We start from the raw sequence: 12,399 nt of genomic DNA, 5'->3' as shown, positions 1-12,399 counted from the left end.
AAACAAAAAAAAAAAAAAAAAAAAGGAAAAAAAAAGGAAAACTGCACAACAAAAACCCCAATAGACAGAAAAGCAAAAATCCATGATTTATGACAACGTAAGTTTTTCACATCTTTGAATTATTTACATTTCCAGTTTTTATAATATAACTGGAAAATGTGATTATAAATTTACATTTCAGAGTTTCTGTGAATACTTCATACAGGCAACAAACCCATGTTTGTAGACACTATATTTGGCGGTAAGTTCTTGCTTTAAATTTTCTTTTCTTCTGACAGAATAGCTTCATTTGAGGGAAATAATATCGTCTACTGAGAAAAGCTTTTTTTTTTTTTTTAATGTAACTTAATTCTTAGGTTTGGTTTTAAGGACTCAGTGTAATAGGAACTTTTTGTTTGGTTTTGTTAATGCTGGGTTGCTAAGAGCAGGCAGTTACTTGTCTGGGTCGTTCAGATGGTGGTGGTGAAACTAGCTCTGCCCATCAAGAGAAGACGCTTCAGGATCTGGCCTTGGCGTGCTCCCATCGCACGCAGCTTGCAGTGCTGCTCTGCATTAGCTGCTCCTACTGATGTATTTCTTGAGAAATTTGCTACCTGTCCATATGTGCACGGCTGGGCCTGCAGTCCCTCTGCACAGTAGGGACTGCTGTGCTGACGTGTCTGATCATCCTCCTGGAGGGCACCATCTCCCCTCTGCACGTGAGGGGAGTTGTGTCCCCTGTAAAAAATCTCATCTAGCTGTGATTAAAATGTTCAGGTAACTGAGCCCATCTAGTCTCCACACTGTCAAATTGGTCTCAAACTGTGACAGTCTTTGAGTCTAGGCTCTGTTTTCCTGTAATCTTTATGTGGGAAAAACTATTTTCATAAGATGATCACTTAAAAAATAGCTGAGATGATAAACAATTGAGTAGAATAATATTACATGTAAGGCACCAGAAAATGGGTCTAATTTTATAACACCTGCACACTCCTGAAAGCGCGCATACGAAAAGCTGAGCAATCAGCACAGTTTATCTCTATGTGACATTTCCAAATGCTATTAATACATTTCATGGGTCAGTCTTTTATGAAAATAGCTGTGTATGCCAGCTATCTAATGATCTGGCATTTGAAACCAATTCAATTTATATGTTAAATTTGATGTTAGGGGAAAACCAATACACTTACCACATTTTTGTTCTGTAAGTCTGGTTGTCATCTTAATTTGTCTGGAAATGTCTTTTTATTTTCCAGGGTTACCTCATGGGATATAAAGTAGCATAAATCATTCTAGCTCATCTACCATTGGGAATTACTGTTAAGGGTAAATTTTGGTCCAGCTAATATATATCACAGTGTCAGATAAAAAGAGCACCAGCAATGCCCTTAATCTTCTCTGACGGCTATCTGTATCTCATGGAGAGAGACAGAGTGAGAGATCAGCTGTTTGAAGATGAACAGGGCAGTAATTGAAACTAACACTGTTTTCCAATTTGTTAGCAAAGATGGGGGGTTTATAGGTTGCACCATTATTGGCACATGTCCTCTTCTCCCTTCATTCTTTCCCTCAAGTTTTCTGTGGACCCCACTGGAAGCTGAGGTGCCTGGGAAGGGCCTCATGAGTGCAACCCATTGTCACAGCTCACGGACCCTTGGATAATGGTCTCTTTTTGTGTTCTGCATCTGAAGGATGAAAGAGAAGGCATTTGCACCATTTAGAGAAAAAAAAATCTCATTTCTTAGCACCTGAAATGTCATGGATAAGTCAAAAGGCAACCAAAGTTAGGACTACTCCTAGTCTGTGTCCATCTTCTCAAAAATACGTGCCAATGCATCAAGGCGCTAGGGAGCTTCTGTTGCAGTTTGCACGTTCATACTCTTCATGTCAACATGTAACACAGAGCAAGGTTTTGTGTATGGGCATGTGTGCTTGTATGACTGTTTTCAGTAAATTTCAAAAAATATGCAGAGAATATTTAAAGTATTTTGGATTATACAATTTCTTACATGCTGCTGTGTTATGATTTTCTCAGCTTTATTTACGAAGTTTGTTGGCGGTCTTCTTGACGTTTCCAGAGTGCTTCCAATCATCCAGAAATCACAGATTAATGATTTAACAAAGATTCACATCATTTCGGGTTTTGGCTCCCGTGTTTAGCCACCATGGGCAAAATGCCTAGGAAGTGAGCTCTGTTCACCTGTGACCACATCCAGTGAACCACAGTCTGTTTACGAAGCAATATAGGACATAGCTCCTTGTTCCATCTCCTGATAAATTCTGTTTTGAATATCTAGATCTCATTTAACAATTTTAAATTGTTAGAGAGACACTAAATACAGTTTTCTTTCCAAAGTCATTTGATCCTGTTTTTTTCTGACTGGTTTTGACAGATGGTATTATCTCACTTCAATTTACCACCGCAAGAGGAAAAATTTACTATGTTGCCTTGAAAATTGTTCCCCACATATTCTACATATCCTATTCACCATTCTGAGAAGATTCGCTAAAGGGAAAGAAGTGTGTAAGCATAGTGTCTTTACCATTTGCCAAGCATTGTCTCTTTAAATCCCTTTTAATTTTTGTAGTCTTTGTATTTAAAGAGTACTCAACAGTTTGACTACACTGTCAGAATTCTAACAATGAAAAGCCACAAACCTTCTTTATACTGCATGAGACTGAGGGCAGGGCATTTTAAATATTTGTTAATATAATAACAGTATACAACATTGCTTAAGTAGTTGTAAAACCAGTTTTAAACAGAAAATTGTCAAGCAAAATAAAACTTCAAGAACTTTAAATTGCTATTTTATTCACCCATGTTATTTACCACTGACTGTCTTAAAGGTCTGTAAAATACTGAAAAAGAGTTTATTCTGCAGACAGATTTTATCCTGGCTAGATCTGAATCAGGATAAATACATAAAGACAGGGCTCAGTCACACTGAATTCAGTTATTCTTTTGTTATTTATGTTTTCAAATTTACTCTACTGGGATGTGTTTTGGCTCCCAATGTGTCATGACTCCATGTAAAATGTAAACCAGGAAAATGTTAAGTGACAGCTTAACACTTCCTCTAATGTTTAGTTAGCAATTTTAAGGTTGCAACAACTGTCACTCATAAGTTGGAAAAAAAAAATAGCGCCAAGGGAAAAAAGAGTTGTCCTCCACAAATTTAACATTGCATCAGAATATATACTTTAGAGTTCTCCCTTAATATAGTTTTAGTAACCTTATTTCAGGTATTATCGTATTTTTAGTTCCAGTACTATATGTGCAGACACAAAGTCTTTTTCTTTCTTTTTTCTTTTTTTCCCAATGGGATATCCTTTATGTTGTTTATTTGAATGTTTCTAATTCTGTTGTCTCAAAAAGGAGTTTGATTTAACAGTTAGGTCAGTGGCCTGAGAATGAAGGATTCTAATTTAATATCACCTTCCATTTACAAGGTCTTCACTATGTTTGTGTCCCTGATAGAAAGCCTGGGAGTAATGTCCTTTTGCAAACATTGTTAACAGTTGCAGCTTGTTAGCAGCAGCAATAGCAATTCCTTTTATGCTACAGGCAACGCAGCTGTGGAGAGGAGACCTGGATCTGTATATCCAAAGCACAATTATGTTCCCAGGTCCGTCCCATGTGGTCTCGTTGACATTGCTCCATTCTCATCAACTTCCTCTGTGATGGATATGTACCTTGTCTACTTAGTAAGGTCTGGAATGAAACCTCCTGCAATACTCAGGATAGCTGAGGTTGCCAGACACACTCTCTGGCCTCTTGATTCATTCATCTTCAGAAACAAGTGTTTTTCTGGGTTAAGAAGATTAAAAGGATGGATAACGAAGACATTCTATTACACCTTTCTTCCTTTAGCATCATGTAGACTCAAAAGGGCTTGGGAAAATAGTTGAAATAGGGAAAAATATTAAGGGACTGTGATGGAACCTATTTCTGCTGCCTGTGGTAGAAATCAAGACTTTCTGTGACTTGCAGAGTAAAAGGAGAATAATGGTTTTCACCTACAAAAGAGCTAATGTTTTAATTCAGTATTATCTATTGTATTGTTAGCTCTGTTGGCAAAATTATCTGTTTTAAATTAAAATTATTTAAGAAAGAGCCAAATCTTTCTGATAAAGCTAACAACAAGTTTCCAAGTATATTTATAGTGAATGTGATGCAAAGACTACACCATGGCAATTTCACCCCAAAGAGTTATAAAGTACCAAAGCATAAAAAACACCAGGCAATGATGAAAAGCAACAGGTAGCTTAAACCATGAGCATCATTAAAATCTGCCTGTATAGCATATCACATATTGCTTTCTTATTTAAAAAACAAAATGTGCTGATATTGTCTGATATTTACTTCAGGTTGGTAATTGTAAAGCATTCTGAAACAGAGAGGCAACATACTGAGTTCATTTTTAAAATATTCTACATACTAGCAGTTCAGAATGTAAAATGTGCATTATAATTTCATAACACTAGGTTAAAATAGTTACATTTTGGTTCTAAAAATGCATGGCTTTCCATAGTAGATTTGTAATTTTGTTCTTCAATTTTAAGATATTTAGAGTATTTTCTGGGCAAGCCCCTCTTTCTTCCTCCCTCCTTTACATAAAAATAATTCCAAGAATGGATTTTCATTGTCTGCTAGCTCTTACACCAATGCATTTTTTAGGCTGTAAAAATGCAGAAAGCCTGAACTCCAGACACAGCCCTATATTCATTTTATGTTAAGTGCTTGGTTCAACACTTCTAACAGAAAAATGCTGAACATTTCAATGTATCATTATAACTCCTCAAATTGTGTCCACAGATCAATTTTTGCACCTTAGTGCAAATTTATCCCCATATAAATGAAAAGTAGTTTATCTATCCGGAGTGCTTTTGCAACCACAACTGATTCTAAATTACAATCTATTAAAAAATGATATAATCCAAAAGCCATGTAATTCCTATCTGTTTCATACCAAAATAATTTGTAGAAACGAACAAGCTGACAGACATTCGGCATTTTAATAACCAATCAACAGCTATTAAATATTTCTGGGCTATATTCTACTGTCTGTTTCTTGACTACAGTCTAATCAGAGAGTTTGAACATGAAAAATAAATTGTAGCTATACCTCCTAATAGAAGGCTGATGAAAGAAACATACAATACAAATATTTTGATAGTATATATACTGCACTGCTTTTTGAACATCTTATTTACTAAGAAATTACCATTTCACACTTGACATCCAACAAAGGTAGAGACATCCCTTTTTTGCAGTCTGAAAGACTTTGCAGTTGCTAGGTGTGGGATTATAAAGAGAAATGGGAACATAAAGGTGAACGTAAAGTTAAGACAAAATTTAAAAAGATATATTATTATTGTTATTGCAACAGTAGAATGGAGAGTAGCAAGCCAGCGGGTACTTCTAAGTGTTGCTGTAAAACAAGAGACTTTTCACTCTTCTTGATATCACACTCAGAAATTGTGACAATCACTTGCATGAGTGTAGATGAAGCAATTGCAAGCAGTCTGTCAGAGGTGGGGGTCTTGCAAAAAGAGGTAGATAATCAGCATGAATATTTTAATATGCCAGTTGAACACAAAACAGTCATAGCAAGTATTTCCTCTGGTAAATCCAACTTAGAAAGTTGGATTTCCACAGCTATAGAAGTTAGTTGGTGGACTGTGAGAAAACAACAAAAGCAGATTTCTCCTGGAGGTTTTGAGTGGCTTTTGGGTTTGTCTCGCCTGTTGTGATTTTTGCACTGGAGACACACAGCTAAATGTTTTAAATTTGATTTTTGAAGATAATAAAGGGAAAAAAAAGATAGAGATCTTACCTGTGTAACCTCAGGGCCTTCTAGGTTTAAAGAAATGGGTATTGTAAAAGTTGAATTAAACATCTGATGCAGAGAAGTAAGCAGTTCTCTTTTACTTCACAGATCCTCAGAAAGCTTTAGGAGTTACAGCTTCCTGCCAGTATAAGTCACTTCTGCTTTTAGTTTTGAAAACTCACAGTATGACACTGCTTACTGCATGCTATTTTGGGTGCCCTGAGTAAAACTATGAACACAGGCACTTTTGTGCAAAACATCATAAGGCCTCTCTGATGTTCATTCAGAGTTCAGAATTAAAATTCAGAAGGCTCTAGCAAGCAAAATACGAGCTGATTTTCTTTTTCCTAGTGGAAAAATAAAGTACTCCCTGGCAAGTAACCAAGGTGGTGGGAAGGTAATTCATTTTGTGTGAGAGTATTTTGCAAGTGAAAGGGATATGCCCTCTGTTTAGAGATTAGTCTGGGAAACAAGTGATCAATTTAGAATAGTCACAAAAGTTAGTCAAAGAAGAGAGTTTCTACAGCCTGTTTTTTGCCCTCCAGCTTTTTTTTTCCCCAAATAATTTAGTTTCAAGAATCATGAAATCTTCACACTGAGCAAAAAACACATGCCCAAGGTATTGGTTTATGTCCTTACATACTTTGAGAGACATGAAATACATCGGTTTATTTTTCTTGCAACTGTCTACAAAAGTTAATTTTTGTCTACTAGCTAACGTTGGTTTTTTATAGTCCACTGAAAAATATAACAAAAATAATATAATCCTCATTTAAAAAAAAGAATAATACACTCAAAATCTTGTGCAATAATTATGCAACAGGTCACAATTTTTTCATAGAAATTAAGTTTTATCTTAAGTAAATTATGAAATTTTGAACAAATATTCAAAACACAAAATAACAAATTCAAATATTCATTGTGCATACCTTGGGCTCTCAAAAAGAAATAAGGATATTTGGGGAATAAACAAGAACTGTGGATTACAGTAACACTTCTGTCATTATTATGGAAGACATATTTATGGTGAGATTATTTAGAGCTTAGTGCTACAGCAGTATTAGCTCCAGATCAAGAAGATTTCTGAGAAGTCCTAAATGGTAAAACAACAAACATTACATTTTGTCAGACTTAATGTATCCTGTTAATGATAAAACTGAAAAAAGAAAAAAAGTGCCACCTCAAAAACTTCTAAAACAATTTTAGATTTTCCACTATGAAATTAGTTGCTTAAGGAATGAATATGCCTTCAGTTGACAGATTTTTTTATTTCTCCTGAAACTGCCTCCTTTAAACAGAAAATTTTGACATCTTGAGAAAAGTTACCTCTCCCTCTTTCCTCTTCGTCATCCAGTCTAGGAAAATTTAACAACTGTTCCTATGTGGAGATAGAAAAACTTTTGCCTGTGCTTTTGTCATGTATTTTTATCATACTTTTTTCTGGAAAGGAAGGAAAGTAAATTCTGACCAGCCCTGCAGCTCTTAGTCATTCAGGAATCTCATGGCCAGAACACAAAAGATGGTGAATGAGGAAACATGATTCTTCAGCATACGTAATGCTATAAGAAAATACAACTAGGTAGTGCTGCCAGCTCAGAGAACAACAGCAGAGCAGAACATGGTCTGCAAAGGGAACAGACCTGATGATTGATGCATAGGTGAGCTCTGGTACCTTGGCTAACACTGAATCACTGTTTACTGTATTTATGTCTACGTGTCAGAGACAAATCAGCTGGTTCCAAAGAAATACAAACCTCCCTAATATCACAGACCTTAAAACTTGAAATGAATGGGCTTGAAGTTAACACAGGAAAACTGTCTATCCATTGCGCCCATCATGACACCATCAGAAAGCCTTATAGTCCATACAAAAGTATTGTGTACACTATCTGAGCAGCTGGATTTTTCTGAGATTATTCAGAATTACTTCTCAATCTTTTGAGGATGATCTCTCAGTAAATTCTTCAGGATTATCTCCTCCTAACTACGTCAGTATAAGTAAATAGTTTCTGTATCAGACTGGAAATGAACACACAATTTATCAAATTATATACAGCTTCAGCTTTAAGAAGTAGATAGATTAACTGTTATTTTTTTCTCAATACAGAGCAAACATGATGATATTATACAGCTTAAGGTTCTTTGATAACACTGTGTTCTTAGTAATGGTTATTTAATTATTTATGAAACTGGATATCAAAACCAAACTGACAAAGATTTCTTTCTGGTGCTCTTACCTCAAACATTTTTGCCTGTGCTAAGCAAAACTTGATTTCTTTGTCTGAAACTTGATGTTAGATTTAAGTGAAGGAACCAACATGAACTCAGATCACATTTTCATGTCTTCTGCACTTTTTATCGTGTTTGTTTATTTGTTTGTTTCTTTAAGAAACAGGAATGTTTGGAGACAGCTGCTATTTGGTAATAATGCTTGCATCCTACTTTTGGTCCATGGTCTGACATCAGCTCTGCACAGGGTGATGCAGAGCTGATGCAAAAAAGGAAAAATGGGAAGAGGAGAAGGATGCTCTCCTAAGACCTGTGGAAACTGAAGAAGTGTTACTGGAATTCAGTGATATGTTACCATTTACCACCTGGAAAAACAGCTTTTTTACCAACGCTGCTTCTCACTGGCTTTCTAGCAATACAGAAGAGGTGATGTTTCATTCACCAAGTCAGAATTAACCAGACATAGGTGTAAGAAAAGGGTACAATTATTGCTAACATTTGGCAAATAAGATATGCTCATTTACCAAGAATGCTGAAACTTGTCACAGGATGTAATCTAAATAATATATGCCATGTGAAGGGAACAGAAATGAGTAGTAGGAAGCAAATAAAAATGGAAGTTTCTTGGGAATGTTTATTGAAGAACTGATGAGGCGAACTGGCCAGAATAGGAGGGACTTTTGACAAGGTACAGGTACCACACAGCAATAAGTAAAAAAAAAGAAATTAGTTGTGTAGTCTGCATCTTAAAAAAGAAGTTGAATAAGAAGGTTATTTCACAAAATTATGAGAAAACATTTCTCAACTGAGAAGAAAACATACTTATTCCCAGTACAGTGTTCTCATGTGATAAACAGTCTCTGCTACTCTTTGTCTAGGCATCTGTTAATGACAGACAGGCTTTTTGGTACTAACATTGAAAGGAAATGATTTGGACTGTCACATATTAAGGAAAAGAGTTACGCTGTTAGCTCTTTCTGGATGTCACAGACCTTGCTATTTCCTGCAGAGAGGGATCTCAGCGATATGATAGCATTCAGCAGCCACTGTCACCTTGACTGTTGTCACAGCTTCCCTCCAAGGTGTGTTAAAAGCTTAACATCATCTCGCTCCACGGGGGAGACCCGTTGCTTGCTGAGAGCAGATTTAGTAGCACAATCAACATGACTGGGCAACCCAGTACTGAGGGAACACGTGAGGAGCTCTAATCATTGCCCAAACAAAACCTTACTGGAGGTTTGGAAGAGTTGAGTGAACTTTATTTTACCAAAATAAATAAATGAAAATGAGTTGTCGTATAGGGATTGTGTACTGAGAGAGAAACTTCAGAATTCCAGTTAAACTGTTTGGAAACTTTTCCTTTTTCATTATATTTATTGTGATTAAAAATAGGAATTTGATCCATCCAAAAGCTATAGCTTAAATTAGGTGTTTGCTAGTGGGCAAGAACATGATAATTGGAATTAAAATGTCTATACAATTTAGAACTTGGTTAGTGATCAGTCAATTGTAATATGATATCTACTAACTTCTTTTAAAGTTAAATTTCTGTTCAAATATAATGACCAATCAAATTTTGTGGTTATATGTGTATGTGCTATAATGACTTGAAGAAAGACAGTTCTGAGAATTCAGTAGAGTTAATTATCTTTATTTAAGGAAAACCTATTCCATTTTCCAGAAACTAAAGAAATAATAAAGATGCGAAGCCCTAGGAGCACTGTTTATTTTTAAACAGAATAAAGAACACTGTAAAAAAAAAAAAAAAAAGGATTAAAAAGGGGTCAGTTGTCATTCAAGGAGATAAATGAGATTATATCCTCATCTTTGATACTTGCTTAATTGGACTGATCTCAGAAGGTTTCACTCTCTTGGGTTCATTTGGTGGGACTACAGGTAAACAGTTCTTCCCTTAATCACTTTCCAGTATGAGGAGAATTCAAAACACAGACAGATACTTTGGCAAGGGCAAAAAGTTTTCCTGAAAAATGTCGGAAAACCAAAAGGTGAGATAAACAAAACCTTAAAAAAAACAAACAAAAAACCCAAACAAACCAAGAAGAAGAAGAGAGGCAGGGGTGGTAGATGGGGAAACCCACATATTTTGCTTCTTATTTCATTTATTTGTTGTTTAATTATTCTTTTACTGTGTTTGTGGGATGCATTTATGCAAGGCAGAGGTTTAGAGGAATTTCAGTGATGGGATTTCTGTTCTATCCACCTAAGGGTGGATTTCTCTCATAAAACAAAGGGAAGAAAGAAAAAACTTTATAATCAAAGCAAAACCACATTTTTTTCTTTGAAGGTATTTGTCTCTAGAAGGCAAAAACCAAATGAATAAATTGCATGTATGTTAGTTTGCAGAGAATAAGAAGCCATGGTTTTATCTACAAAGATGATTATTTTCAAACAAAAGCTGTTTAAAAAGCTTCACATTTTGGAAAAAGTTAAATGAAGTTAGTCAAACATCTGCTGAGTTTTACAGCAAGCTGCTATATAAAAGCAAGGTATGTAAAGACTTTTCTACTAAGTCCTGTCCTCGGTTTTGCACAGGAATACATTGCTCCTGTGAACTAAAACTGGGGGGAAGAGGAGATATTCATCCCTGTATTTGATCTCTGAATATCATGCAGGTTATGTTTTTACACTTTTATAGATCATTGGCATGAAATATGAGAAGAGCAAAGTTTTATTTGATTATTTTTGATTTACATATGGTATTTCCAACTTTCAAGTAGCAGCTTATAACTTTTGCAAATATATCCCAGAGAAAATAAGGTAGGTTATTCAAATACTGATTTGATATCAGAGTAAGTTGAATTTACTCAGTGAGGGACAGGGAGGGAGAAGGACAGAACTCAAGATTTTAAGGTGGATGATCCTCCCCAGTCACCAATACCCAAATCATGGCTCTTGTGTTTGGAATTTGCATCAAACTAAGCAGAATTATTCCAGGCTAGGTAAGCATCCAGCACAACACCGCTAAAAGGTGGAGAAACTGCTGTGAAAATAGCAGCAGTGGGGTATGAACAAGAGCAGTAAGAGCATACGTAATACCTTCATCTCTGTGGACTCAATAATGAATTTGGGGGATTTGTATTGCTTTTTTTTTTTTTTATTGTTGGGATCTTTGCCATTTCTAGATGTTTTTTTTAATGGAGATTCATATATGCAGCTTTTCCCAAAGTGAGTCTTACTTATTGTCACTTAAGGGAGGCATAGCTCCAAGAGGAGCCAAGTAGAACCAAGACAGGAAGGAGAAGTGGGGCTTGGAGGGCTGAATAGGATGAAATACAATTTTTTTTTTTTTGCATTCTTGATCAATATCTTGTCACTATACAGAATAAATACACTACACTGAATGAAAGCATTTTGTTGAATAAATGTTGGGGTTATTTTTCTTTCACTTCTTCTTTAATAATTCCACTGTAACTAAAATTCAGTTCCCACTAAAATATGTTTTAAATCACAGCTTCTGGAACAGAAGTTAGAAGCTACACATGAGACGCTGTAAATACAAAAATGCATGGATTAATTTACAATACCAGGGAGACTCTTTTTCATGGAATTATTTGGAATCAGTTTCAAAATCTTTGTGTCTTATTTGTTTCAGTATTTAATGATCAACTTGAGTGTTTTTGCATTTTTCCATATGATTGTGTGCTTTCTGTGTTATGAAATCCATTTTTCTTCTTTTTTTCTCTTTCTTTTTTTTTTTTCCTTTCTTTCCCCCCCCCCCCCCCCAGAGGGGAAAGAAGTTTAATGAATTGCAACAAAGTATACTTATTTAAGATAAGTGTGTGCTTAGTAGTATGTGTGAAAAGTCTGTGGAAATGGTGCGTAACCTTCTTAATTAAAAGAATCTGAATATCACACTGTAATCAGACCTTTCCAAAGACAATTCCTCTCTCCCTTTCCCTTCCCTTCCCTTCCCTTCCCTTCCCTTCCCTTCCCTTCCCTTCCCTTCCCTTCCCTTCCCTTCCCTTCCCTTCCCTTCCCTTCCCTTCCCTTCCCTTCCCTTCCCTTCCCTTCCCTTCCCTTTCATTTTCTCAGTGAATATTGTTATGATAGAATACACTGAGTTTGGAAAATAATATGCAGACACCTTATTATCTTTTCCTGTACTATTCCCATCACAAGATACAATCAATAAGATCAAATTCAGAGCAGGAAAATCTTCAAGATGATCCCCTGAAAGAATGGAGCTCCCTTGTTCTCTTACTGTTACACACTGTTTAGATATAGATTGAACAAAATTGGGGATGTTGTCTCACCTCTGTCTTTAGCCCAAGTTCTCATGCTGATGATCACATCCTAATAAGAACCTGAATTCAGCTGATTTCTGTAAGTAACTAGTTCA

The 12,399-nt window shown here is 35.7% G+C and overlaps 1 protein-coding gene across 1 annotated transcript in view; it reads right to left on the bottom strand.

The window, feature by feature from the left end:
* Window positions 1–6,004, bottom strand: part of CDH19 (cadherin 19) — a 75,896-nt gene extending 69,892 nt beyond the window's left edge. The window contains exon 1 of the mRNA XM_075022916.1: window positions 5,817–6,004. The gene's annotated coding sequence lies outside the window, so the exon portion shown is untranslated. The remainder of the gene's footprint in view (window positions 1–5,816) is intronic.
* Window positions 6,005–12,399: the final 6,395 nt, after the last annotated feature.

The sequence above is a fragment of the Buteo buteo genome, chromosome 3, assembly GCF_964188355.1.
Source record: "Buteo buteo chromosome 3, bButBut1.hap1.1, whole genome shotgun sequence".
Taxonomy (NCBI): domain Eukaryota; kingdom Metazoa; phylum Chordata; class Aves; order Accipitriformes; family Accipitridae; genus Buteo; species Buteo buteo.
Note: the sequence above shows the minus strand (reverse complement) of the source record. Positions and strands in the feature narration are given on the sequence as shown.